Raw genomic sequence first — 27,905 nt, 5'->3', positions numbered from 1 at the left:
CCAGCACCAGTACCCAGCACAGCACCCAGCACCAGTACCCAGCACAGCACCCAGCACCAGCACCCAGCACAGTACCCAGCACAGTACCCAGCACAGCACCCAGCACCAGTACCCAGCACAGCACCCAGCACCAGTACCCAGCACTCGGACTGTCACTGGACCCCTCTGGCCCACGCCTTGTGAATGCTTTGCTGCCATTGTCTTGAAATTCCTAATACATTTTGAAGAAGAGGCCTCACGTGTTCACTTGGCCACAGGCCCTGAGAACTCCACAGCCCTAATCCGGGGCATGGACAGGTCTCCTCAGAGCCTGCTGGGGGGCCAGAGGAGGGAGTGGCCAGGGCAACAGCTGGGGCCCCAGCAGAGGGCACGCCAGTGCTGTCAGGGTGCGGGAGGCTGTTCCCGGGGCTGGATGTGGGTTTGACGGGCAAGTCCTCTGTAAACCGTAAAGTACCTAAGAGCCAGGTATCATATTTATTACTGGTTACTGAGCCACGTGTTGGTCAATTCCTTCAAATATTTATTGAACATCTAAGGGTGCCAGGCATGGTTTTCGGCGTGGAAGATGCAGCAGAGGGGCTCCTGGGTGGCTCAGTCGTTAAGCGTCTGCCTTCAGCCCAGGGCATGATCCCAGCATTCTGGGATCGAGACCCGCATCAGGCTCCTCCGCTGGGAGCCCGCTTCTTCCTCTCCCACTCCCCCTGCCTGTGTTCCCTCTCTCGCCGGCTATGTCTCTCAAATAAATAAATAAAATCTTTTAACAAAATTAAAAAAAGACACAGCAGAGGGCAAAGTCCCTGCCCAGAGGCAGCTCCCGTTCTAGGAAGGAGGCAGAAAGCCCGTGAGAACGTGAGCATGTAATTCCTAAGAACGCTCGTGCTCTGTAGTAAACGGAAGCAAGCTGAGCACAGGGGCGTGCTCTGGAGGGGAGACCACGAAGGGCCTCTCTGCAGAGACAAGTCTAGGAGTCTGTTATTTCATTATCAGTGAAGCACCTCCTACTACGTGTCTCCCACCTTCCAGGCACTGTGCTGGCCACCGTCGGTACCTTGTCCGGCTCCTCCTGACGGTCACTTACCCGGGTAGGTGCCGGTTTCTCTCACCCAGAGAGGACGGCTCAAGCTGGCGTGGGCTTGGAACTTGGTCAGTCCCCCGCTGATACCCGTGGAGCCATCTGGCCACCCTCCCTCCTCACCCGTGTCAGGGCTCACCTGGGACCTTGAGAAGGAACCTGGCTGCTCATGTCCTCACCCAAAGACAGGCCCTTGGCCCTGGGAGCCGTAGGGAGGGGTGCCGGGGTGAGCACGGGCTGACCACCCCACGGCCATCAGTTGGCTCTTCCTGCTTCTAGAAGCTTCTGTTGGCTACCTGCTCCATCTGCAGCAGCCGGGTCCCACCGAGACATGCCTGCAGAAGTTGTAAGGGCCTCCGGGCACCTGGGCTGGGCCCTCTTTCTCCTCCTTGACTGTGTGTACACTAGCTCAGCCAGATCAGGCCTTGGCCACTCAACAGAGCCACTGTTGGAGTATTCTGGGAAGATATATTTATGGCAAACTCTTGCTTCCTTCTGTTTTATGTATGACATTTCCCCAAAAGGAAAAAAAAAGTTGGAATGACTACTATCATTATTCTTTCCTTGCTCCTTGCTTTTATTTTCTACCCCAGAACCATCTGTCATCAGAAAACAGTTTACTTTACACCTCGCGGGCTGATCTCCACATCCAGAGGATACTGGACAGGGGACGGCAGTGACCCCTGGATGCCCCACCGCAAGGGGCCGGGAGGGGCGGGAGGGCAGTGAATCATCGGCCCCGAGGTCCCTCGGGAGAGAGCTGAGCTGAGCGCTCACAGAGGCAGACTGGGGAGTGTGGAGACCACAGTGGACGGCTCTCCGGGATGGTGAGACATTATGTGAGGGGCGTCCCCTCCTGCGTCCCGGCCCCCCCATCCCACTCCTTGATCCACTCAACTGGGTGGAAACGCAGTGAGTTCTATCATGGCGGACGCATCATCTGTGCCATGGGGCGGGGGCAGTGTCTGTGGTGTAAGCTGGCACGACCTTGGGGCTCTTCATCCTAAAGTCTATGGGGTCCTTAGTGGACCAAAAGGCAAGAGGGTCTGAGCTGATGGTGACCTGTTAGCAAATTTCCCGTGAGGGCCAGGGGGGACCCCCCACGGAGGCTACCGAGGGAGGCCTGAAGCGTGGGTGGGGCTGGGGAAATGTACCCACGTCCTAATGCGCTGACGTCCAGCCATTGGAGGGCGCGTGTCGCACCCCTGGGTTTCCGGGTTGTTGCTGAGCTAAGGAACCTGACCTTGGTTCTTCGCTTAAACTTGGATGAACGTGAACACAATTCGTGGAGCTACATTTTCAGGAGCCCGGATTGAGGACCTTTCAGTCCTGCCAACCGGAACCCACGCTGTCCTCGCCCTGTCCCCCTGATTGGAAGGCCCGGGCTCTTCCCTGGGAGGGGAGGGGGCACTGGCAGTTTTGTCACTGACGAGGAGCCCCCTGGGGGCATCAGAGTCACACAGCCAGATCTGCGCTTCTTGAAGGATCATTCTGGGTGTGTGTGGGAGGTGGGCTCCAATGGGGATCTGGATCAGGGACATTGGTGGGGAGCTGCCGTGTCCCCCTAAAATTCAGATGCTGCAAACCTAGCCCACAACGGTGTTCGGAGGTGGGGCGTTTGGGAGGTGAGTAGTCTTGAGAGGGGGGCCCTCATGGTGGGATTAGTGCCCGTGTGAAAGAGACCACAGAGAGCTCCCTCGCCCCTGTTGCCATGGGAGGCCACAGCAGGAAGAGCCATCTGTGAACCACGAAATAGCTCCCACCAGACCCCAGATCTGCCAACACCTTCATCACGGACTTCCAGCCTTCAGAGCTGTGAGAAGCAAATTTCTCCTGTTTATATCGTAAGCCACTCTGTCTATGCTATTGTCATAGCAGCCCAAATGCACCGCGGCAGGGGCCTGCCGGAGTAACCCGGATGGGAGGCGATGACATTTGGCAGCAGGAGAGGGATGAAGGGCGTGGGCACGATGAGCTCCTAGGGAAACACGCGGGAACAGAAGCCGAGCAAGGAAGCGAAAACACCATTCAGGTGAAGTTGCTGTGTTAATTGCCCTTTCTTCATGTTTCCTTCCAAGCGTGGGAAGGACCAGCCCTCCAAGTACCATTAGCACAAACCCCTGGTCTCTCTCCGCCCTTCCCTGACTCTGCCCCGGGAAACAGCACCCACTATGGTGTGCTGGTCCACGTTTCAAGGTGTAGGGGACCTGGCATCGTCCAGTCTCCCCGTCAGAGGCCGCCCTGCTCCAGAGCTAACTGGAGTGGGGAACTCCTCGCTTCCAGGATAAGCCACATTCCAATATCAGCTTTATCTGTAACAGAGATGGCAATTTGACATCTGTATGTCTCATGCCTCCTTTTTAACCTCTTAACTTGTTCAGAAGTTGGATGAGGAAGACAAACTTATAATTTATGGCCTCCCTCAGACCCCAAATTTAATCTAAGCTGGTGCTTTGGCCCTAAATCCCAACCTCTGTTAAACTGGGTTGAACCATGTACGGTATTTCTTCGGGCGAGGCCAGCGATCGATGCACCATATTTCCCCTAGATCCCAATTCCCAATTAAAGGGGAAAACTAACTTGAGGGAAACCCTCAAGGCAGAGTCAGGAGGCAAAGAGAGGTAGAACATGTTTGCCCCATTAAGGGTCAGGGACATTCTCAAGATGGCGCCCACAAGGAATCATGGCCCAGTCAGTGTCTGGGAAACCAACGCATTAGATCAACACGCTTTCTCCTTGGGAAGAAGTGAGCAGAGGGACAATGGCTTGGAGGAGGAACAAGGAGGGACTTGACTCCCCCCCCCCCCCGGGGAACGGGAAAATGAGGGAGACCAGCTGGGGGCAGGGGATGAGATAGGCATCTGGGAGGAAACTCGAGCCTCCCTGGTTCGGGAGACTGAGTGGGTGGACATGCCATTCGTGAGGGGAAACAGTCGCTGAAGAGATGCCATGACTAGGCCAAGAGGGGTGCTCCCTTGCACATTCTAGAAGTGGGTATGGCGCGTGCCTGATAGAACGCCCCTTGTTCCAGAGGCCAGAGAGTGGCTGGAGCTAACCAGAGAAGAGAGATCAATGAAGCTGAGTCAACGGAAGCAGTGAGAAGCTGGACATCTGATTGATTTAATAGCTATTCAGGGAACACTGCTGTGTCAGATGCGGTGCTGGGGCCTAAAGGACACCGAGCCATTAACGAAGCAGATCTGGGTCTGCCCTTGGGAGCTGACCGGCGTTTCCCCGGCTCTGTCCCACGGGCTGGCTCCTCTGAGGCTCGAGAGTAGAAGAAACTAATTCTCCTTTTCAGGGGACGCTTGTCAGTGCCAGCTTGCTATTGGTACGAGCCTTAGGGAGGTGAGCGGGGAGCCACTTCCAGCAACAAGAAATTGCTCAATCAGAGGGAAATGGAAAGTCTAAGTGGGGTCCTTCCTGTTCTCCTTTTGCATGATTTAAAATCTTTAGAATATATCTATATATATTTGTATATCTCCACTGGGGTGTGGATAAAAGGGCTATGTCCAGGGCCTCACTCCCGAATGCTACGTAAAGTCGACTTACCCATGTCCTTCCCCCACCTGTGTCCCCATGACCCCCAGGAGGGCTCAGCGCCCTTATGTCCGGCACGATGGCATGGAAGGGTCTTACCTGGGGACTCGGCTCATTTGGGGAAGAAAGCACCCAGTCACTACTGCCACTACAAGCCACGTGGCTTGCAAGACACCTCGCCTTGCACGGGCCTGTTTCCACATCTGGACTCAATGGGCCAGCCGGGCTCAGGGGTCCCCGCCCCAGGCCGCACATCAGAACCCCTGAGGAGCTTTAACAACACAGCGTTGGGGCTCCAGGTCCGGAGACTGATTCACTGAGTCTGGGGTGAGACCCAGGGGTTCTCCTCGGGCGGTTCTGGGGCAGCAAGGAGCCCGGACCGTCCGAGCCGTAAGGAGCAGGTGGGCCCCGGCGAGGGTGAGGTTGAGGACACAGCTGTGACTTGCAGCAGGGCCATCAGGATGACCGTGGGCTTTGGCCTTGGAGAAGGCCCAGGGGGCCCTCAAGCGCCTGAGAGAGAACAAGAGTGAGACAACAGGAAGCACCGGCTTCCTCCTTCTGGTGTCTGAGGAAATAAGTCAGGCCCGCCCCCCGGGGATGCTGTGCCCCCGGGAGCCCCGCCAAGGGTCAGATGCGCCTGTCTGGGTGACAGGGTCTCTAGTTGGGGGTTTCCCTTGTCGGGAGCCTTGGAATAAAGGTCGTCGTAAAGACTCAGGACAGTAGTCGCTCCAGAGGGCTCCTAAGTAAGGTTTCCCTTCCCCGCGCTCTAGTGGGGAAGCAGGCGCTTCCTGCTGCTTCCTACGGAGGCTCGTTGGCTCCTTGCCTTTTCTGCGGCCTTCCTTCCACCAGCTCCCGTCTTCCCGGCCCTCTGCACACGCTGCCAGGGCGCATTCCCGGATTCGGGCTCCGTCGAGAGAAATCTGATCGGCCCTCTGTGGCTGAAGCTCCAGCTGTGGCTCACTGGTCAGGTGGCCACACTTGGCCCAACGTGCGCGTCTCCAGCGGCAGGGCCGCAGGTCCGCCTCAGGAGCACAGCCACAGAGCCGGATGGGGCGCGGGGTGACAAGCAGCGACGGGAGCTTTAAAGAGGTGTCCGCAGCCTGCCCCGGGCTGCGTGCTGGAGCCAGGTGCGGCCCAAGACGCACAGCACACGACGCGTTCTAAATGCACTCCAGGAACTTCCTCCACAGCGAGCCAAGGCTTGCCGGCTCGCGGAGGCACGATCCCGGGTGTCTGCGTCACGCCGGGCGTAAGGGTGCAACGGTGTGGACCCCGGGAGGTGCACCTCACTATCGTGTTCCTGGGAGACCAAACCTGGACACGGGTGAACACAGCCTGTTCCAGAAAACCTTGGGTGCCCAGTGGGTTAGCAGCGGCTGACAGCCAGTGTTTTGGGGTGCTCCGTCACCCTGGAACTTCTCCAAAGAGCTGCCTGCCATCGTCTCCTGTGGCAGCTCCATTCCCAGCCTGCTGGCTTGGAGGGGGTGTTGCCGCCCCTGAAACGCAACCCAGGTCTGGCTTGGGGTCCAGGGGGGCTCCCAAGTGCTCTCAACCTGGACACAGGAGTCTCTCCAAGGGGGGGGTCATGGGAAGGAGCATGAAGTGATTCCACAGTCCCTGGGCAGTGACTCGCTGGGGCCATTTTTCAAGTGTCCTTGGCTGGAACTGCTCCGAAGGGTCATGAGGCCGGGCTAACCGAGGCTCCCCGGGAGGCCGGCGCGGAGCTGCCTCCTCCTCCCACAAATGGAAACACTGGGAGGTCATTTGACTCCTGCAGAATCGCCGCCCCCCCCCCCAGACTGCTGATTGCCAGCTAAGCACTGAAGACCGAGGCGGCATTCCAGGTCAGCTTTAGCCGTCACCAGGGAAACTGCCCAGTGACTGTGTCAGCAGCGACCCCACACATCTGAACGGCTTGCTGAGCGGCGGAACGGGGGTGACCTTGAGCCACTTCGCCGCTTCGACTTCCAGTGTCCCAAAGATGAAGGCCGTGCAGAGTGGGGGCAGAGAGGGACCTGGAGTGGCCGGATGGGTGCCCTGCGGGCGCCCGGGCTCTAGAGACCAGGCCGGCAGCCCACGAGAGGCCTGGCCGCCTCCTCTGCTTCTGTGGGGGATCAACTTAGCGGCCGTGGGGAGGGATTTGCCCCAGCCCCACGAACCCACCGCCGATGAAGGCCGCACCGCCCGGGGACGGAGCAGACTGACCACCGTGACCATGACCATCTCCCTACCGCGTTGTTTTCGTGTTCAAGTTTTCACCCGTGGTCGATACCAGGGGCTCACAGTCTTTTTCTCGGACGATAGAATTCCCAAAGTGACAAAAGGGGGTCAACGGATATAGGAATTTTTCTGACACGTGGCAAATACGTTCCAAAATGCGTGTACCATTTTACGACGTCACCAACGAGTACGAGGAACGCCCGTGTGGCCCTGGCTCGGCTGGGTATTCTAATTTTGAAAGTAGTTTTTCTGGGGCGCCTGGGTGGCTCAGTCGGTTAAGCGTCCGACTTGATTTCGGTTCAGGTCGTGATCTCAGGGTTGTGAGATCGAGCACAGAGTCGGGCTCCACACTGAGCGAGGAGCCTGCTTGGGATTCTCTCTCTCCCTCTGCCCCTCCCCTCCCTGGGCCCTCTCTCGCTCTCTTGCTCTCTCTCTCTCTCTCAAAAAAAAAAAAAAAATTCAACATATCAGGAGGGGACCCTGGATTTTCTTCCTGCACCTGCTGCACTTTCTCTAGTTTTCCCACCATATTAAGTGGTACCACAATCCACGCTGGCCCAGAACCTGAGTCCTTCTGGATTCCTCTTGTTCCCTGACCCCACAAAGCCCACCCACCAGCTAGGCTCCCTCCCCTGGCCCTTCTCAACCACCCAATCTGGGCCAGGCCCCCGACCCCAGTCGCTCTTCATCACGTAGCCCCATATTTTCTTCCTCAGAGCACCTGCTGCCATCGGAAATGCTCTCGTTTCTAAATTTGCTTTTTATGGTCTGTCCCTTCTCTGGATTCTGGAGTCTAGAGCATAAGAAGCTCCACAAGGTCAGAGGCCGTGTCCGCTGATCCATCACCGTACGCCCAGCGCCTGGAGCAGCGTCTGTCCTTAAGTGTGAGTTCAGCGAATGAGTGAACAAACTTGGCCCCTGTAAGTCTTTTTTTTTTACTTTTTTAAGACTTTATTTATTTATTTATTTATTTATTTATTTATTTATTTTAGAGAGCGAGTGGGAGAGGGGCAGAGGGAGAAGGGGAGAGAGAATCCCAAGCGGACTCCATGCTGAGCACATACTCAACTCGGGGCTCAATCTCATTACACTGAGCTCATGACATGAGCCAAAATCAAGAGTTGGACACTCAACTGAGGTGAGCCACCCAGGTGCCCCATGTAAGCCCCATGTATTTAAATTCATGTGGAGGAGGCCTTAGACAGAAGATTCTAGCGTTGGCTTTGGGGGCACATGTCCCCCCTTTGTGTATGATCTTGAACAAGTTACTGAACATCTCTCTGCCTCAGTTTACTCACCTTTAAAAACGAGAACAATGGGACCATTTTCATAAGATTGGAAGACACATGAGATCATGTGGACAAAGTGCTTAAAAATAGAGACTTAGATAATAAACTCTCAGCAAATGTCAGCCCTGGCCAACGTTTCTTTGTGATGTTCCCTTGTGGTTTCTGGGCTTAGTAGTTATTACCTTCTTTTCATTAAAGCCTTAATTAATATTCACTTATATTTTATTTTCGTTTCTTGATACACTTTAAAAAATTACTTTAAAAAATATTTCCTCTGGGGCGCCGGGGTGGCTCAGTCGGTTGGGCATCAGCCTTCGGCTCAGGTCATGATCCCAGGGTCCTGGGATCAAGTTCTGTGTCGGGTTTCCTACTCAGCAGGGCGTCTGCTTCTCCCTCTCTTTGCCCCTCCACCCCTTCCCCTTGCTGGTACTCTCTCTCTCTCTCTAATAAATAAATAAAATCTTTAAAAAATAAAAAATAAAAAATGTTTACTCTTTATTTTTTTTTTTAAGATTTTTATTTATTTATGTGACAGAGACAGCCAGCGAGAGAAGGAACACAGCAGGGGGAGTGGGAGAGGAAGAAGCAGGCTCCCAGCGGAGGAGCCTGATGTGGGACTCGATTCCGGAACGCCGGGATCACGCCCTGAGCCGAAGGCAGACGCTTTAACGACTGCGCTACCCAGGCACCCCAGAAATGTTTACTCTTTAATTCATATGGCCCTTACTTTGGCGTATTAAATAAAGTGAACTTCCAAACGCTATCAGTAACATTTATTAACTTATCTGTCTCGTTTGGTACGCTTTCTTTAGCACTCATTCGATTTGCACATATACTAGGGCATTTTTCCTGGCTGTCAGGTCTGTTCCCCGGCCCCTCGTGGGGTCGCACTGTTGCACTGAGGACATCAGACCTCCAAACCTTGCTCACATCGTGCAAGACAGGCAGGCATCCTCTGTGGATTTCAGGAATGTTTCGTGTGTTTGGGATGTGTGTTTGCTCTGGTCCCAGTCCCTCCCAAGACTACTTGTCCATCTTGCCCTTGGCCTCCCCGAGACACCTGTTTATCCCGATCTGTCTCCTTTTCACTTTCGCCAGTTCAAACAGGTTTCTGTAACTTGTGACCAAAAGAGTCCAAAAGTAAACTTCACCCTAATAATGGCCCAAGGAACATCTCCAGCCAATGAGGCTGCATTCCTACACGACGTGGAGATTAAAACGCTGTCTCTAACATGTCATCAGAAAATTATCCGCCACTGGGGTCAGCAAAGGACAGGAAAGCCTTCAGGGCGTGCACACGTCAAGCCACACACACCCCCACCCCCACCCCCCACCGGCACCTTGAAGGCGGTGGGCACCCCAACCCTGTGCTACGTATCAGATGAATCCAGAAAGGCAGCCGACTGTCTCTGACCTGCTCAGGAGCTCAACAGACTGTTGTCGAGACCCCAGAAATAACGTGTGTGGAAGTTCTTGCAAAAACCGTATTCGACATGTTTGAATGTGTTTCAGGATCCATGTTTGACAATATCAATATGGTTTCTGAGCCTATAAAGGTAATGAGTGTAGAGATTGCCCTATGCTGGCCCTTGAGCCTAGCTGGTCCTCTACCTCTTGTTTTGTTTTAGAAATTCTTGATGATAGCTTGGTTTTGCTGAGTAGTTTGTTCTTGGTTGGGGGGCGGGTAGGGTGTTTGTTTATCATTTGACCACGTTTCTTAGCCACTAAGTATGGGAAGGAAAGTCTATCACAGGAAGCGTGTTCTGGCTTCTAGTTGTGATTGGTTTGCTGTCCTAGAGAAGGCAAGAGAAGCAGGGAAAGGGAAAAGATGGGCTGGCACGACGGAGCAGAAAACGTGTGGCGGGACTCCCCAGGCAGAGGGAGGGAAGAGTGACTCAGCCTGACGCTCCTTCTAGGCAGGAAAACCGTCTGAGTTTGCGCACTTCCCATCAGCCCTGCACCTGCTGGGATCTCCTGGCTGGCTCGGACTCTGTACGGTCACCTGGTGTCCCCGGCACAGGACACCCTGGGGCCTTTTTCCTACTCAGTCGGATGCCAGAGGGTGTGGCCGCCTTCCAGTTACAGACAGAGCTCACAGCAGCCACCCCGCCCTCACCTGTGCCGCGCTTCAAGCACGTCAAAAAGGCTTGCACTCAACAAAGGGATCCAGCCTAAGCAGCGGGTCAAGTCCTTTTGATTTATCCAAAACGACGCAAACCAATTTAGAAAAGGAAAACTCTGACCTCCTGACCCCCCCCCCCCCCCCCCCGCCGCTTTGTGCTGCTCCCACATTTACTGCTGGCTGTGCCTTCCCCTTCCTTGTCTATGCCACTCATCCACGATCCTTCTTACAGGAAGACTCCTGGGGTTGCCACAGGTCCTGTCTTTTCCCTTCCTCTGCTTCCTGGGAGGTGATACCACGACACCCACCTCCGTGCATGCAGAGGGAACCTGACGGCCCAGAAGATAGGCTCAGACCAGTGTAAACACTGTAACACTGAGCTAGAAGCGGAGAAGTAGCCTTCTGGCTCCTCCTCCTCTGGGGCTCCCCACTAGTGGACAGGTCAGGTGAAACAGGGGCGGCCTCCTTTGGCTCTCCTTGCTCTCCGTACCCAATTCAAGATACCCTCCACTAGCGGCTGACGCCTGTATCTTTCAGAAAGCGCTGGGCCCCAGGTTTTTACCACGTGGTTATTCAAACACGCGGAGCAACAATTTACATACATCCTAGTAGGAGTCCTCCCCAATTCAAATGAGTTGCTACTAGAGGACATCTTTTTTCCATTACCTGGAGATTTGGTTGAAGATGATCGGGTCTTCCAGGAAAGAAAGGGTAAGTGATCTGCTTCTGTTGGCGTCTGAAGCCCGCCCCACCCCTAATGGTCAGTGAAGGCCAAGTCCTAAACAGGCCAGATCGTTCATCTCCAGAGTAAATTTCCCATGGTTCTCTCTGATCCGGGGAGCGTGCCTGATGGGCCAGGAATTATCTGAGTGGATTGTCCACAGCTGATAGGTAACTGAGCACCAGCCTTGGGTTACCTGACGCTCATGGGCCTGTGGAAGTCCAGATGGGTCTGGAGAAATGGCTTGATTGTCACAAACACTTTGGTGAGTAAGTACGGTATGCCATGCACCCTGCCAGGCCTTGACCATGCTTTCATGAGGGCATGACTTTCCAACAGCAGTCCTGATTGCATTAGCCATGTTCTGCTCTGTGTCACAAACCATGCCAACAACTTCGCGGCTTCAGACAATAAAGATTTCTTTTTGTTCATGGTTCTGTGGGTTGGCTCGGCTCAGCTGGACAGTTCTTCTGCTCTGGGTTGGGTTGGCGGAGGTCACACGAGGCAGTTGGCTGGTAACTTGGCTGGGGCTGGACCATCCAAGATGGCTTCACTCACACGTCTGGCACCTCAGCTGGGGTGCCTGGAACGGCAGCGAGCTGGCTGGGCCTCCCCCTCTCCCTCTCTCCAGAGTTAGGTGTACGGCTTTCCTTAGGCTAACCCGCATGCATTCGAAAGCCCTTCTATCGTCATGACACATGACAATAGTCGAGAGCAGCCTTCCCCACGGAGCTGTCCCCCGGAGTCACGTGTACTGCGCTTTCCCTCTGCTTTCTTTCACACTTGGTTTTAAAGCTGCGTCAATCTTCAGGAAAAGAAATGTCACGTTAGTCGAAAGACGGCGTCTCTCGGTTTGCTCGCAGGGAGGGGAGACAGGCTCCCCCTCTGAATGGGAGGAGCGGCGTGTGGTCTGGGGCTGGGAGGAATTGTTGGCACCTTCTTTGAAAACAATTTACAACACTGGTGAAGAAAAGAAGTTAACAAAGGGGCAGATTGTATGTGGTAACATACAAATTGCAAATTTTTCCGTGGTTGAAGTGTCTCCTGGGGTCCGCTTACAGGGAGGGTGTCAAGCAGATATGCAGAGCTCCGCTTTTTTGACTATAGTAGATTCTCACTAAAATCAGAGCCCTTCCAAGTGAGTCTGTGGCGACAGAAAGCACATTAGTGGTTGCCTGGAGCTGGGGGTGGGGAGGGAAGTTGACGGCAAAAGGGAGCGAGGAGTCTTTTTGGGGAGATGGAAAATATTGTACATTTTTAAAAAAGATTTTATTTATTTATTTGACAGAGAGAGAGAGACAGCCAGTGAGAGAAGGAATACAAGCAGGGGGAGTGGGAGAAGAAGAAGCAGGCTTCCCAGTGGAGCAGGGAGCCCGATACGGGGCTCGATCCCAGGACCCTGGGATCAGGCCTTGAGCCGAAGGCAGACGCCTAACGACTGAGCCACCCAGGTGCCCCCAAAATATTGTACATCTTGAGTGTGGTGATGGTTGCACAGGTGTATACATTTGCCAAAACTCTTTGAACTGAATACTTCAAGCAGGTGCATCTTATTGTACGTAAACCATAAAGCAATAGAACTGGTAAAAAAAAAAAAAAATCAAAGCTGACCTACTAAGACGAGTCAGCACATCAGAACAGCTACGGCTGAGGTTGAAATATGGTTAAATGAAGCTGGTGCTAGGAGTATACTCTATTTACAAACAATAGCAAATTCCTTCGGGGAGGGAAAGGAAGCCTGGGGCTAAAGGGGATGTTTTGTTGTTCCAAAGCAGGATACAGTTAACATTACCATGTCCTCCTGCTGCGATTGTTACTTAAAAACATTCGCTATCATTTGCAGAATGTTGAGTAGGTGATTCTTGGTATTTCATAGATTATTGAAGAGTGACTACATCCTGCTTCCTGGGGTGCAGGAAGAGCTGGGGTCACCTCGAAGCAGAAACAAACAACAAAATGTGTGGGTCACTCCATGTAAGAGCGTCTTGGAATCAAACGGGTGCCAGCATTGGGGAAATACAAATTGGTGACCTTTGCCAATCGCTCCAGGAACTTCCTAAGAACTTCAAGAGCCAGGATCCTGCAGAGCCGGGGTTCCAAGTAAAGTTTGTACATTGTTTGGGTTCTGAGTGTCCAGAAGGGTTGTCTTCGAGGACCTGGGGGTGAGCTGGGAGGATGGGTGCATTCAGTTCCAACTGCCAAATGCATCTCAGCTGGGCACGTGGAGACAGGGCCAAGGACAGCTAGGCTCTGAGACCCAGCTTCGAGGAAAGAGAGTGCCTGGGGTGAGCAGGAGAGGGAAGAGTGTTTAGCTTTTCTTGAGGGGTCCAGAGGCTGGCTGAGAATACGCATCAGAAATGTAATGCAGTGCTTCAGGATTGGGAAGGACCGGGATCCTCGCCCCTGAGTGAGTTGGATGGCCGTGGGAACCGGGGAGGCATCACCCACCCTCGGTTGGGAAGGGTGGCCCTGGGTCTCCTGCGTTTACTGCATATACCAAGTGGTGGGTTGGGCCCAGAGCTGGAGACTGTCTTTCAGGACGCTTCTGTAAATGAACACGCACTTGGGAAAACAAGTGTTAAGTAGAAGTCATTGCTCACGCAAAACTCGCTGTATCCGCATCTACAATGGTTGCAATTTGTTACAAGCATGTCAGCAAAGCACAGTTTTCCATGGACCACTGATCTCTGTATTGCGATGGGTGCTAATCTGAGTTACTATCAGAATTCTACTTGAACTTCTAACTTGGAGGGTCAGGCCCGAGCCAAACCCTCTCTGGGGCTAAACGTCTTAGTATAATGAATCAAGCACACAGGCCGTTAAGGAAGAGAGGGTGTGCCCAAGACATCAGTCTAGCTTTGCCCTAGAAAGGGCTCCCTGTGACGGACCGGATTTTCCCTAAGCGTAATTGGCTTATCAGTTAATGTCCTCATGTACCCCCACCCCCACCCCATTAAAACCCAACTGTTAGATTATTTATTTATTTATTTGAGAGAGAGCATGAGAGAGACAGATCACAAGCAGCAGGGAGGGGAGGAGGGAGAAGCAGACTCCCCACTACAGGGAGCCCGATGCGGAACTCGATCCCAGGACCCTGAGATCATGACCTGAGCCGAAGGCAGACGCTTCACCGACTGAGCCGCCCAGGTGCCCCTAAAGCACGACTGTTAAGATTCGTTTCTTGGGAAATTATTTTGCGAAAGCAATGTTGGAAAAATTCTGATCACATATTAATTATTATTAAATTATTGATTAAATATTAATTATTAATTATTGGCAAGGTGTTCATGCTTAGCCTTCTAAAGACACTGGATTAGGCCAAAGGAATAAAAATACTGAAGGGTGGAGCTAGGCAATCATAGCGAAAAACCTCTCCTCGACAGTATTTTGTAAGGGAAAAAAATCTTCCTGGGATTAGCATCCTTTCAGTGAGGCCATATATAAAACCACTACCGTGCTCGCCCCTTGGAAGGTCCAAGAAAACAAAGAGCATTCCCTGGAGGCTGTGGGATCATTTCAAGATGAGGGTTTGATTTCATGGTAGCTAAAATTCCTAGGCCTTCCTGCGTGTCCATTAACTATTTGTTACTCCCTCTTTAAATGCTTTTTAACTCTCAAAAGCCTCTGTGTAACATTTATTTTTCTGGTCAACGCTCTCTGTTCAGGGCTTCCAGAGCATTCTTGGGAGTGAAGGCACAGTGTGAAGTCTCATTCGCAGAGACACTCACACGATTCCTCAGGTTTCCAAAGTGCTGGTAAATTGTCAGTGGCCTGAAACACCCAGGACTGATCCTGACAGAGTCCAGAGGGGGAGGATGACTTCATGGGAAGCCAACCCAAAGGGGAAGGCACATCGGTCATACCCCTGACAGTGTCCCCCTGCATGTGCTCCTGGAAGTGGCGGCATCTGGCTGCCTCAACCCTGATGCCCCCCCCCCAACCCAGCAAAGTTAGGAACACCTCAGGCTCTGCTCCCCACACCAGACAGGGGGACTCGCTACCCCCAGAGCAAGTGGCTCTGAGAGATGTTTCCAGCAGCTCCCCTGCGGTGTCAGAAGAAAGCACGCCAGGGAACCGCCCTGCCCAGAGGGGCGCACTTGGAGTGTTCCTCTCTCTCGTGACCCGGCCTGGGGTCTCTCTCGAAGGCCGCTTCAGGCATAAAGAGGACCAGCTGCTCCGGGCCTGCCCTGATGTTCTGCAGCTGGAATTAGGATGAGCTCCCTCACCTAGACCTCGGAGCAGTGCCGTCCGGCTGGAAAGGCAGAACGCTTCACCTGCCAGCTGCGGAAACCGACAGCTCCTTACCATCCTGTGCCATGAGGCGAGGCGCCAGCCCGAGTCCTTAATTGCAAAGAAAAGCTCCACACCGTAAGGGTAAGTAGCCAACCAATTTACTGAAAGAGACTGCCAGGCTTCCAGAATCTCCAGGAAGGCCAGAAAATCAGGCCTGGAGCCCCTACAGCCTGGAACATCACCCAGATCATCTTCCCGCCACGGGTGAGTACAGGTGCTGTGACCCGGGGGGGCGGGGGCCCCCCCACCCTATGACCTGCCCCCCCCAATTCCTCCGGGAGCTTTCTCACCAAGGTGTGTCTGATTGGTGGGGCCCAGGTCACATGCCTGTGCCCCAGCTGCAAGGGATCCTGGGAAATGTAGTTCTGGCCTGAAGGTCTCTAAAACTAGGAAAGGTATTTCTAGAAAAGTTGCTAGCATTCTACACGGTCCCTCATTTTAGTCACTGTGGCCTGGAAATAGGCATTGTATGTATCATTCATTTATTATGTATTTATTATTATAACATAGTATTATAACGTATCCATATGTTATTAGATACAACTCATTCCTCCATTCATTTGAAATCTGTTCTTTGTTGTCTCTTGAAGAGACAGCTGGTGTGGGTCTTAGTTTCTCGTGACCGCTGTAGCAATTTACCACACACTTAGCGGCTTAAAACAACACACGTGTATTATCTGATATTTCTGGCAATCAGAGTTTTGAAATCAGTGTCATGGGGATAAAACCAAGGGTCTGCAGGCTGGTGTTTCTTCCAGAGGCTCTGGTGGAAACTCTGTCTCCCCATCTTTGCTGGCTTCCAGAGACCGACTGCCCTCCTTGGTGCATGGCACCTTTCTCACCTCCCTCCATCCTCTGGCTGCGTGGTACATCTCCCACTCTCCTGGTCCTCCTTGTCTCTCCTTCAGTGACCCTTGTGATCACATGGGCCCCACCAAGATAATTGCCCCACCCCAAGTTCCTTAATGTAATCACATCTGCAAAGTCCTTTTTACCAGGTCAGGTAAGGAGTCACAGGTTTGGGTGATTACGATATGGACCTCTTTGGGGGCCATTCATCACCCTACAAATCCTACCAGGCCAGCAGGCTGTTTCCAGAAAGACCTTTGGGAGCAGGGCGAAGTTCCTCTGGCTGAGGGTCCAGCCTCCATCCATGCCAGTGTTGCAGAACTGATCAGATTGGGAGAGAGTGGCTCAGGATCGTCAGACACCCAGGACACTGTTGAATAACCTAGAATGTCAGTGAATTCATTTATTCATTCTTAATTGGCCCTATTCCTTTCCAGGGAGTGTGGGGGGTTCTGCCTGGTCTCTGGACATCTGGGTGGTCAAACAGAAGGCTGTTTCGTGAGCATGAACTCAAGCCAACGGTGGTGGATGTTCCCGAGGGCTGTTTCACCCAGGTAGTGGGGGGGATGGCAGAGCTCATCTTTCTATTGGCCAGATGCCATATCCCTCCCCTCCCCGAAGCAGAGCTGGACACAACAGCCAATCACCAGCTTGCTCCCCCTTGAGACTCACCCTCTTATCTCTCCCTCCCTCATGGTGCACCTTCAAGTCACTGTCAAGCACCATGTCTTCTTCCTAAACATCCCTATAGCCAATGAGAGTTAGAATCCCCACTGCTACCCCACAGCCAAGCCATCTCACCTGGACCACCGTGACAGCCTCCTAATGGCCCTTCCTGTCCCTGGTCCTGGTCCCGTCCTACCGAATACACCACCCTGCAGCCAGACTGTTCTTTTCCAGATAAAATCTCCCTTATGGAAAGCACCTGAGGTACCATTTGTGTTAGGATAGAGCCCGTGTTAGTCCAGATCCTCCCAGAAGCAGACAGCAGGTTAGGATTAAACATGCAAGGCTTTTCTTGGGGGAAGCATCTGTGAGAGAAATGGGAGAGGGAGCTGGGGGAGGCTGGAGAGTTGTCAGGGCAGGGGAGGGGGGAGAAAGGAGGGGGCGGTGTCTTGCACTGCTGTGCGGTCCCAGGAAGGCTCAGCAAAGCCACTTCATGGTCCTTGAGCCAAGCAGGGGCCTGACCAGCCCAGCCCCTGGGACTGCGCCCGCCCTGCCCCACAATCTCCCCCCCCCCAAGCATTCAGTCACTGCCTGGGGGCACTCTCGTGTTTAATACCTGACCGGTTCTTCACACTTGACCCCAGCAGGGCCAGAACCATGACTGTTCTATTCACTGTGGTATCCCCCAAACCTGGCATATAGTAGGGAGGGCTTTGTAAAATATTAGTTGTTGAGTTACCAAGGTCACTGGAAAGACAGTGTGCCTCCCGGAAGGACCTGCTGTATGCAAAGACTGTCCCATTTGGGAGAGTAGTTAGCCACAGAGGCCCAGAAAAGGGAAACACAGCAGCAAATGTGGCAGAGCCCACCCAGGCATGGTTGCTCCACTGAGCTTAACATCACGAGCACCTACTATGTGCCATTGAGCACCTACTATGTGCTAGATGCTGGTAATCAACCAGAGTGTGGAGCCTCCTGAAGCCCAATGACTGGATGATCATCAGTCCAGCTGCTAGTAATTTGGACTCTTCTAGAAGCTGTATGCGTACTTATGGTTAAAGGTGATGTTTGGAATATTTAACTGAAATGGCAGAGGCACCAATCAAAACAGACTGCAACCATTAAGAACCGACATCATCACGAAGGGCATTTCGGCTGAATATCCGCTCTGACTGAACGCAAGCGGAGACCCCTGCTAGGTACACCGGAATCCCACTTCCCACCGTACTTGTTAGGAGCCGTGGCTATGCAGGAAGGGCCCCGCCCCCGCGCCTGCCTGGTGAGTTGATTGGAGGGATGGAAGCATCCGATCTCATTTCTCACTGTAAGTGATGGCTTTGTGCATGGCTTTCTTGTGAGCCTCGGTGACTCCCAGCACCACGGAGCCGTGGGCAAGTTAGTTTCCCAGCACGCAAGGCCAACGTCTGAATCCTGAGCCCCTGTGGTCTGCCTGATTTAGGGCCAGGCCACCCCGGGAGCCCCCTTCCCTGCGACCCCAGACCTGTCCGTGCTGCGTGGTCACTGTCGTGGATGGCTGCCGTTGGTGCTCCTGAGCTGATGCTCCCGAGCTGGTGCTCCCCTGGGGGCCGCTGGCAGGGGGATGCGCGTGTGCACACGAGCTCGTGTGCGCATGCGTGTGGAGTTGAGCGAAGCCCTGATATTCAGGAGGGAGAGGCGCAGCCAGACACTCATCGGGGGGTTTCTGTCCCAGGAGCGCAGGTTTCCTCCAAGAGCTCCGTGAAATAAAGGATAGCGATTTAGAAGGCTGCTAGGCCCCCGGGGCAGTCACGAAGCATCAGCCGCAGGAGGCGGAGCAGGGCACCTAACTCTTGGTTTCGGCTCTTGGTTTCGGCTCAGGGTCCTCAGATCCAGCCCCACATCCGGTTCAATGATCGGTCAGGAGGCTGCTGGAGATTCTCTCTACCTCTGCCCCTCCCACTCATTCTCCCTCTCCCAAATAAACCAATAAATCTTAAAAAAAAAAAGAAAGAAAGAAAGAAAAGAAAAAGTAGGGCCCTGAGTGGAAAGCAGGGAGTCAGAATTGAGGTGGGAGCTTCTGGGGGACCCCACATCCCAGATCTGAGATGGGGCTGCTGGAGCCAACGATTACACCAGAGACTCTGTCTCTCACTGAAATACTAAAGATTTGAGCCACTTGGGTCTGAGACTTTCCCTCTTGGAACACAGAATTTACATATGAACCCTTCAGATTAAGCAAATGACATGCAGGACAGGGGTCCAGTGGAAAGTTTCTCAAAGAATTATCTGCCTGAGAATCAAACGAGGTGTTTGCCAAAAAGACGGATTCTTGGGGCCACACCCTGAGCCTCCTGAGCTGGAACCTCCGAGGGGGGGCCTGGGCGTCTGCTCTTTTCACCGGTGGTTCTGAAAGCGTGCGTGGTCCCAGTGCCACCAGGAGGCCACGCTATCCTCGAGTGAGGGAACAGAGCAGGCGGGGGGGGGGTTCCTGTGCCTCGCACACCTCCTTCAACTTTTAGGAAGTAACACAGAGGAAGGCAGAGCCCGTGGAAACCCTTTCCTTGGGATCTTGCCGTTTTTCTTTTATTTCAAAACTGCACTTTAGTTTTGGGAACTCGCAATTCAAGGAGGTTAAAGGCGCACCTCTTTTCAGCCACGGGCCTTGCGTGGGCTGGGGAGGGTGGTCTGTTTACTCACCCTGGCGGCCTGCTTCCCCTGAGAGGGTCAGGGCCAAGGTCCCCGCGAGGGGATGTGTATTCCCTGACTCAGTGGGGTCTCCAGGCCTGACCACCCAAGGCCGATAGAAAGGGTCTAAATATAGACCCCAGAGGCCTGGCTCCACCTGCAGGAGCAAGAGGCCTCCCTGGGTTGCCAAGCAGGGATCTGGACAAAGGAGCCGGCCGCCCTCTAGTGGGAGAGAAGCTGCTTCCCAAGAGAGGCTCAGGGGCTGAGGACTGGGGGCCCTGAGCCCGTGGGCCAGGCAGGAACCCAGGCGGCGGGTGTAAACAGTAGACATCACAGCAACGCATTCTAAAATCACGTGGCAGTTAGTAAACCAAGGAGCACAGTTTAAGGTGGCTTCTCGTTGTTTCTCAGCGAGATGAAGGCTACCACTAGATTCTCACGGGTGACATTCTCACACGTAAATCCATCCACGTGCCGTCTGTCTGCAAAGGCCCTCCTCTCGGGGGGAGCGCAGAGCTTCGGCGCAGACACTCAGGAATGGGCGCAAGAAGAGGGGACCTGCCAAACTGGGAAGTTTGGCTCCGTCAGTCCAGGCACTGTCCCTGCGGGCAGATGTCTCTGCCGGCGAAATCATCCGCCCGTCTGAAGATACCAACTCAGTTACTCTGAAATCGGAGAGGGAAGCACATTTTGAGAAAGAAAATACACAGATGAATAGTGAGATGCTGACTTAGGATTCGAGAGAAAACAGATATTGTGACGGAAAGACACCGGGCTTTTCATAAAAGCTTGCAAAGTAAAAATGCACCCTGCCTCACACGCGTGACAAAGGCTACTATGAAAGTCAGCATGGAAGGAGAGAGAGAGAGAGAGAAGTTGCCGTGTGTGTGTGTGTGTGTGTGTGTGTGTGTGTGTACACCCCACTGGTGTATATACGTTGGATACACCACATCTTTATCTTTTCGTATGTTGATGGACACTCAGGATGTTGCCGTGACTAGATAAATAATACTGCCATGACGTGGAGGTGCACACAGCTCTTCGAGACAGTGACTCCAGCACCTTCTTTTCATATCTTCCCTGGCGGCAGATCTTTGTTCTTTCGGGGGTGGATGGAATTTTTGGAAACAGCCAAAAGTCATTCACAGCCAACGACCGCGCATGAAGAAAACCTAGCTGACGTCCCCCTCGTGGACCATACGCCGATTCTGTTAACACCTTCAATGGAAGAAATCCAGAAAATACTCTAATCCGGGCATCCATGCAACGCCCTTCCGAGCGACTGAATAAAGGGGATAACAGCCATTTGGTGATGACTTGTAGGCGATGTTTCAAACATTCCCCAAGCCCAAATAATCCCGGCTCACAGCCTGAAACCCTGCCTCGGAGAGCCACGAAGATCTATGGAAGATCGGGGTGCCTGGGGGGCTCAGTCCGTTAAGCGTCTGCCTTCTGCTCAGGTCATGATCCTGGGGTCCTGGGATCGAGTCCCGCTTTGGGCTCTCTGCTCAGTGGGGGGTCTGCTTCTCCCTCCGCCTCTCCCTGTCACTCCCCCTGCTTGTGCTCTCTCTCTCTCTGTCAGATAAATAGTCTTTAAAAAAAAAAAAGATCTATGGAAGATCAGCAGTAACTTCCTGGCTGCTGGCCGTGGTGACCACGCAGACTGGGCTCGGAAAAGGCTCTGAGACACAAGTGTTCTTTTCAACTAACGCCAGGACCAGCTGCTCTGTAGCTGGAGGATAAAGTGTGGGTGCCCCCAAGCCCGGCACTTAAGTCAGACCAGGGCACCTCTCCCTGCATCCGCTTGCACGCACCCCAGCTCCCTGTGTCTGCTGGCACAGCCCAGAGCCAATTGCCCAACGGTCACTGCCCCTGTGGCTCGTAGAACACGGGTAACACTGCGTGCGCATTACCAGATGCTTCTATTCCGTTTAGAGGATTTTCCTGTTTTGTTTTGTTTTTTTTCAGGCGATGATTTCTGTTTTGTCTTTTTTTGAGTATTTTCAGGACTGTACCTTTGTTTTCATTTCAAGGAACCAGGCTAATTTCAAGCTGTATTAATCAGAAAATGAGGCCATTTAGAGAAAGATGGTCACATGCAGGAAAGGGACAAGCGCCCCTTTGTGGAGAGGCTGACGCTCTCAAGGGCTCTGCCAACAGCTGCCACCTCTTCTCTTTGGTGGGAAGAAGCAGACACCTAGAAGCAAGGGGCCCGGGGGAGGGAGCGTCACTGTGAAAAGAAAGCCCTTTTCTCTCTCCTGTTGCAGTCAGCCATTCGCCCCTCCACATGGGTTTGGACAGATTAAGGAGAAATAGGAAGGGAAAACATTAAAGATTTTTTTTCAAATTTATGTCTGGGCAAAGACTCTTTAAGCTTAGATGGCAGAGAAGAAAAGGCCAAAGGAAAGGCAACATAAACCATTCAAAAATCCTCATTATGTATTTTCATTTAAGGTATGATATGTTTACAATGGTCAAGAAAAGAGGGAAAAAATTGCAGGGAGACGTATTTTATTTTGCTTTTGATCTGTACCTTAAACTAGCACTTCCTCAGATGTTGGAGGGCCCGTAACAACTATAAATATATAGTATATATATTTTTATATGTTGCATATATTTATAATTCATACATTAAGTTTTATATACAGTGAAACACAGGTATTAAATATATGGTTCAGGGGATGTGGGTAAGTGGATACAGCCATACAACCACGACGTTGACAGAATGTACAGCTCTAATGCCCCGAAAGTTCCCGAATGCCCCTTTCGGTTCTGCTCCACCCCCACAGGAAATCACTGCTCTGTTTCTAGTCCGTAGACTGTCCTCACCCATTCCTTCACTTTACGTACATGGAATTGTACAGTACGTACTGTTTTGGGTCCGGCTCCTTCCACTCTGACATCTGAGATTTACTCGTGTTGTTGCACAGGTATTATTACATTATTGTTTTTTAAGGTTTTATTTTTTTTAAGGTCATCTCTACACCCAGTGCGGATCTCGAACTCATGACCCCGAGATCAAGAGTCGCATGCTCCACTGACTGAGCCAGCCAGGCACCTCTCACTACATTATTTTTATTGCTAAGTATTCCACAACAATTTATTCATCCATTCTGATGATAGATTTTGGAGCTGTTTTCGGTTTTTGGCAATTATGAATAAAGCTGCTACAAATATTCTTGTTCAAGAGTTGTTCTGAACAGTGTGGTTTTTTTCTCTCGGATAAATATTTAGGAACGGAAGGACTGGGTCACAGGACAGATGGGTGGGTACGTTTTCCAGGTTTTCGTTTTACCCTCCTCCCAGTATGAGAGTTCCAGTCGTTTGGCACCTCATCACAGCTGCTGTTGTTACTCTCTGAATTTTAGTCATTCTCGAGGGTGGCAAATGGTCTCTCCTTGTGGTTTTAACCTGCATTTCCCTGGCGATGTTGAACATCTTTTCATGCCCTTTTAGCCAATTATATATCTTCTTTTGTTAGGTATCTGGTCAAATCTCTTGCCCATTTTTAACTGGGTGGTTTGTGTTCTTGTTATTTGCTTGTAGGAGTCCTTTGTATATTCGGGATATAGGTCTTTTGTCAAACGTATGTATTGCAAATATTTTCCAACAATCTGACTTGTCTTTTTATTTTATTAATAGCATCTTTCAATAAGCAGAAAATTTTCATTTCAAAAATGTCCAATTTAATCCATTTTTAATTTTATGTTTAATGGTTTTGTGTATGTGTCTGCTTGAGAAAAATTTCCTTTTCCAAGGTCATGAAAATAATCATTTAACTTTCTTCTAGAAGCTCTCTAGTGTTAGCATTTACATATAAGTCTATGAGAGAGAGGACCAGGTTCATTTTTTCCTGTACATTTATCCAATGGTTCTAGCACCGTTTGTTGAAAAGACTTTCCTTCCCTTATTGAATTGCCTTGGCATCAATCGATTACCTATTGGACTCTATTGTGTTCCATTGATCCATTTGCCTATATGCCAATACCATCCTGTCTTGGTTCCTATAGCTTTATAGGAGTCTTGAAATCAGTGGTTCTATTTCAAGATTGTTGTGGCTATTCTAAGTTCTTTACATTTCCATTCTAATTTTTTTTTTTTTTGAGGGAGAGAGAGAGAGTACGCGTGTGTATGCACGCCAGCTGGTGGAAGGGCGGAGAAAGAAGGAGAAAGAGAATCCCAAGTGGGCTCCACACCCAGGCCGGGCTGGATCTCACCACCCTGGGATCGTGACCTGAGCTGAAATACAAGAGTTGGATACTCGACTGACTAAGCCACCCAGGTGCCTCTCCATTAGGATTTTTTTAACCAACCTGCCAGTTTCTACCAAAAAAGATTTTTATTTAATCGAGACTGTAATTGGTACGACATTGAGCTTATAGGTAATTTTGAAGAGAACCAACATCTTCTTTTTTTTTTAAAGATTTTATTTATTTATGTGACAGAGAGACAGCCAGCAAGAGAGGGAACACAGCAGGGGAGTGGGAGAGGAAGAAGCAGGCTCCCAGCGGAGGAGCCCGATGTGGGACTCGATCCCGGAACGCCAGGATCACGCCCTGAGCCGAAGGCAGATGCTTCACGACTGCCCTACCCAGGCGCCCCGAGAACCAACATCTTCTAATCCGTAAATATGATACATTTCTCCATTTATGTGGGTTTTCTTGAATTTTCTCATGATGGTCATGTGGTTCTCATCATGGAGTTCTTACATGTATTTTGATAAATTTTTTCTGAAGTATTTTTTTCTTGTTCTGGATGTTATTAAAAAGGGATTTAAAATTTTTCTTTTTAAATTGCTTGCTGTAAGTATATAGAAATACACTTCATTTTTGTATGTTGACTTTTATTATGTGATTTTACTAAAGTCACTGGTGAGTCCTACCGGTTATTTTGTAGACGCCTATGGATGGTTATGTCAGATGCAGACATGTTTTTTCTCTTTCCTTTCTAATCGTTATGCCTTGTATTTATTGTTCTTTGCCTGACTGCAGTCATCAGGAGCTCCAGCACAAGGCTGAATAGAATTAAGAACAGACACTCTTGCCTTCTTCCCAGTCTGAAGGGAAAACATTCAATATGTTACCTTTATTAGCTATAGGTTTTTCATAGATAGTGTTTATCAGAATGAGGAAATTGTCTCATATTCCTAGTTTTCTGAGATTTTTATTATGAACGAGTATTGAATTTTTCAAATTCTTTTTCTACATCTACTGAGATGGTCACGTGGTTTTCCTTTATTCTGTTCACACAATGAATGACAATTGATTTCCCATAAGATACCAACTTTGGACCCATTGGATAAATCCCGTTCAGAATGGTATGTTGCTTTTTCATATATTGCTAGGTTCCATTTGTTAATATTTTGTTAAAGATGTATGTATCTGGGACGCCTGGGTGGCTCAGTTGGTTACACGTCTGCCTTGGGCTCAGGTCATGATCTCAGGGTCCTGGGATCAAGCCCCACATTGGGCTCCTTGCTCAGTGGGGAGCTTGCTTCTCTGTCTCCCTCTGGCCCTGCCCCTGTTTGTGCTCTCTCTCTCTTTCTGGCAAATAAATAAATAAAAATCTTCAAAAAAGAAGACGTCTGTACCCACATTCACGAGGGGTGTTGGTCTGTGATTTTCTTTTTTTGTAGCGTCTCTGCCATATTTTGGTTTCAAGATTGTCGCTGGCACCATCAAACCGATTAGAAGCCACTCCTTCCTCCTTTGTGTTCTGAAAGGGTTTGCGTGAGATTGGCATTATTTTTTCCTTAAATGCTGGATGGAATTTACCAAGGAAACCCTTTGGCCCTGGAGTTGTGTTCGTGAGAAGATTTTTAAATTGGGAATTCAATATCTGTAATAAACAATATTTGTTTTATTTAATTTATTTATTTATTTAAAATTTTATTTATTTATTTGACAGAGAGAGAGACAGCCAGCGAGAGAGGGAACACAGGCAGGGGGAGTGGGAGAGGAAGAAGCAGGCTCCCAGAGGAGGAGCCCGATGCGGGGCTCGATCCCAGGACCCTGGGATCACGCCCTGAGCCGAAGGCAGACGCTTCACGACTGAGCCACCCAGGTGCCCCTTGACAATATTTGTTTTAAACAAAAGTTCTGTTTACAGTGAAATATGAGAGGTAAGAGATACACTGAGGGGGAGAACTGTTAAGATAAAAAGAGCAAACACTTGGAGCGTCTGGCTGGCTCAGTTGGTAGAACATGTGGCTCTTGATCTCGGGGTCAGGAGTTCAAGCCTTGTGCTGGGCGCAGAGATCTGCTTACCTAACTAAACTCAAAAAAAAAAAAAAAAAAAAAAAAAAAAAAAAAGCCAAGACCTGATGACTTGGGAAACTCTCAGGCTTTCCAGATTGCAAAAGATGCTAAAATCAGGAGATTCTCTTGCTGCCCAGAAAGCAGAGTCTGGACGAGTTGTGGCTGGAAATCCACTTGCTCGTGTTGGAGAGACCAGACGTGTGATGCCTGCGTCCCCTCAGCCACTGAAAGGGACAGAGGATTCCATGAGAGAAGGCTATCAGACTCCCTGCATTCTACGGGCAGGAAGAAGCTGGGAATCCGCTCAGCTGCCAGCACGTGCTACCCTTCAAGAAAAAGGAACAGGAAGGCTGCCTGGGTGGCTCAGTCTCAGTCTCCCTGCTCAGCAGGGAGCCTGCTTCTCCCTCTGCCCCTCCCCCCTGCTCATACTCTCTCTCTCTCTCAAATAAATAAATAAAATCTTAAAAAAAAAGAAAGAAACATGATTCCGAGGGGGGGGCCTTGAGTCACAAAGGATCCCTCCTGGGTCTTAAAATCCAACACAGTTTGCCCAGTCGGATTTGCCCCCGATTGCCTGGAGCCGGCGACTCCTTTCTTCCTTCCGTTTTTTTCCCCGTTTAGAATGGGAATGTCTACACCTGTACCCTGTGTCTGTCCCATGATTGTATTTTGGGAACAGGTAACTCATTTTCTAGTTTTTCTGGTCCACAGATGGAGAGGAACTTTGTTCCAGGACGGACCGTGCCCAGAGTCTCACCCTTACCTGATTAAGATGCTACACGTGGTAACATTTGGAACTCTTGGACTGAAGGCATTTAGACAGGACGTGGGCTTGAGTTGTTGCTGTCACGGGTTGAGACTTGGGGGCTGTCACAACGGGGTGAGTGTGTTGCACGTGGGGTGGAATTGAATCTTTGAGTGCTGAGGGTTGGTCTGTGGCAGGCTGAATAATGCCCCCCGCTATGCCAGGTCCTAATCCCTGCAACCTGAGTACTACCTTTCATGGCTAAAGAAGAGCTCAGTCCTCCTCCTTTCCTCCCCGGCTACCACACCCTCAGAGCTTCTGACAGCAGACTCCCTTCTTTGGAGCATGTGGAGAAGGGCTGAAAATGGAGTTCATGATCAATCAGGCCTCCATGGTGAAGCCTCCGTAAGAGTCCCAATAGTTTGGGGTTCAGAGAGTTTCTGGGTTGGCAAGCACATCCACGTGGAGGTCGAACCACCCCAACTTCCCAAGGACAGAAGCTCCGATGTTTGGGACCCCCCCTCCCCAGACCTCGCCCTGTGTATCTCTTCACCTGTTTGGTCACCTATACCCGTTATCAGGTCCTGTCATAAGCTGCTAAATGTAAGTGAGTATTTCCCTGAGCTGTGAGCTCTTCTGGGAAATAACCACATCCAAGGGGAAGGAGAACACGGGAACCTTCTATTTATAGCCAAGGTGGGCAGAAGCTGTGGGTCACCTGGAGACCTACTACTTGTGATTGGCATCTGACATGGGGGGCGGTCTCATGGGCCCGAGCCCTTCACCTGTGGGGTCTGACGTGATCTCTGGGTCTGACGGCATCAGAACCGAGTTACAACGTAGGGCATGCAGCTGGTGTTGTACAGAACTTCTGGGCGTCAGAAGTGTGCTGAGTGTGCTGTGAGAGAAGAGGGCACACGCAGGAGTAGTGTACGTTGTCAAAGGGGGCACTGCGTGCGAGAGGAAGGGAAGGGTCTCGAGATGAGGAGATTATCGTGGCTTATCCAGGTGGGCCCTAACCGTGATCACACGTGTCCTGTGAGAGGGAGGTGGAGGCACGTGGGACTACAGAGAAGAAGGAAGGAATAGGAAGGATATACTGCTGGCTCTGAAGGTGGGGGGAGGGGTTGCAGGCCAAGGAGGCAGCTCTGGAGAAGACCAGGGAACAGACCCAGTGACACCAATTCTGGATTTCTGGCCTCTGAACTGTAAGCCATTGTGTGTGTGGTGATTTGTTATAGTGGCTGTGGGAAATCAATGCAGGGCTGTTCCAATCTTTATCCTTATTGCTGTGTGTGTGTGTGTGTGTGTGTGTGATTCTGTCAATTCCTGAGAGAGGTCTTTTAAGCTCTTGAACCATTGCTGGGTTTTTTTCTATTTCTCACTTCCCTTCTCGGTGTTTCTTTCAAGAGCTTGGAAGCTCTATGGCCAGGAACATACAGAGGATGGTGATGTCTTCCTGATGAA

Source organism: Ursus arctos, unplaced genomic scaffold (assembly GCF_023065955.2).
Source record: "Ursus arctos isolate Adak ecotype North America unplaced genomic scaffold, UrsArc2.0 scaffold_2, whole genome shotgun sequence".
Taxonomy (NCBI): domain Eukaryota; kingdom Metazoa; phylum Chordata; class Mammalia; order Carnivora; family Ursidae; genus Ursus; species Ursus arctos.
This window is presented reverse-complemented; position numbering follows the sequence as displayed.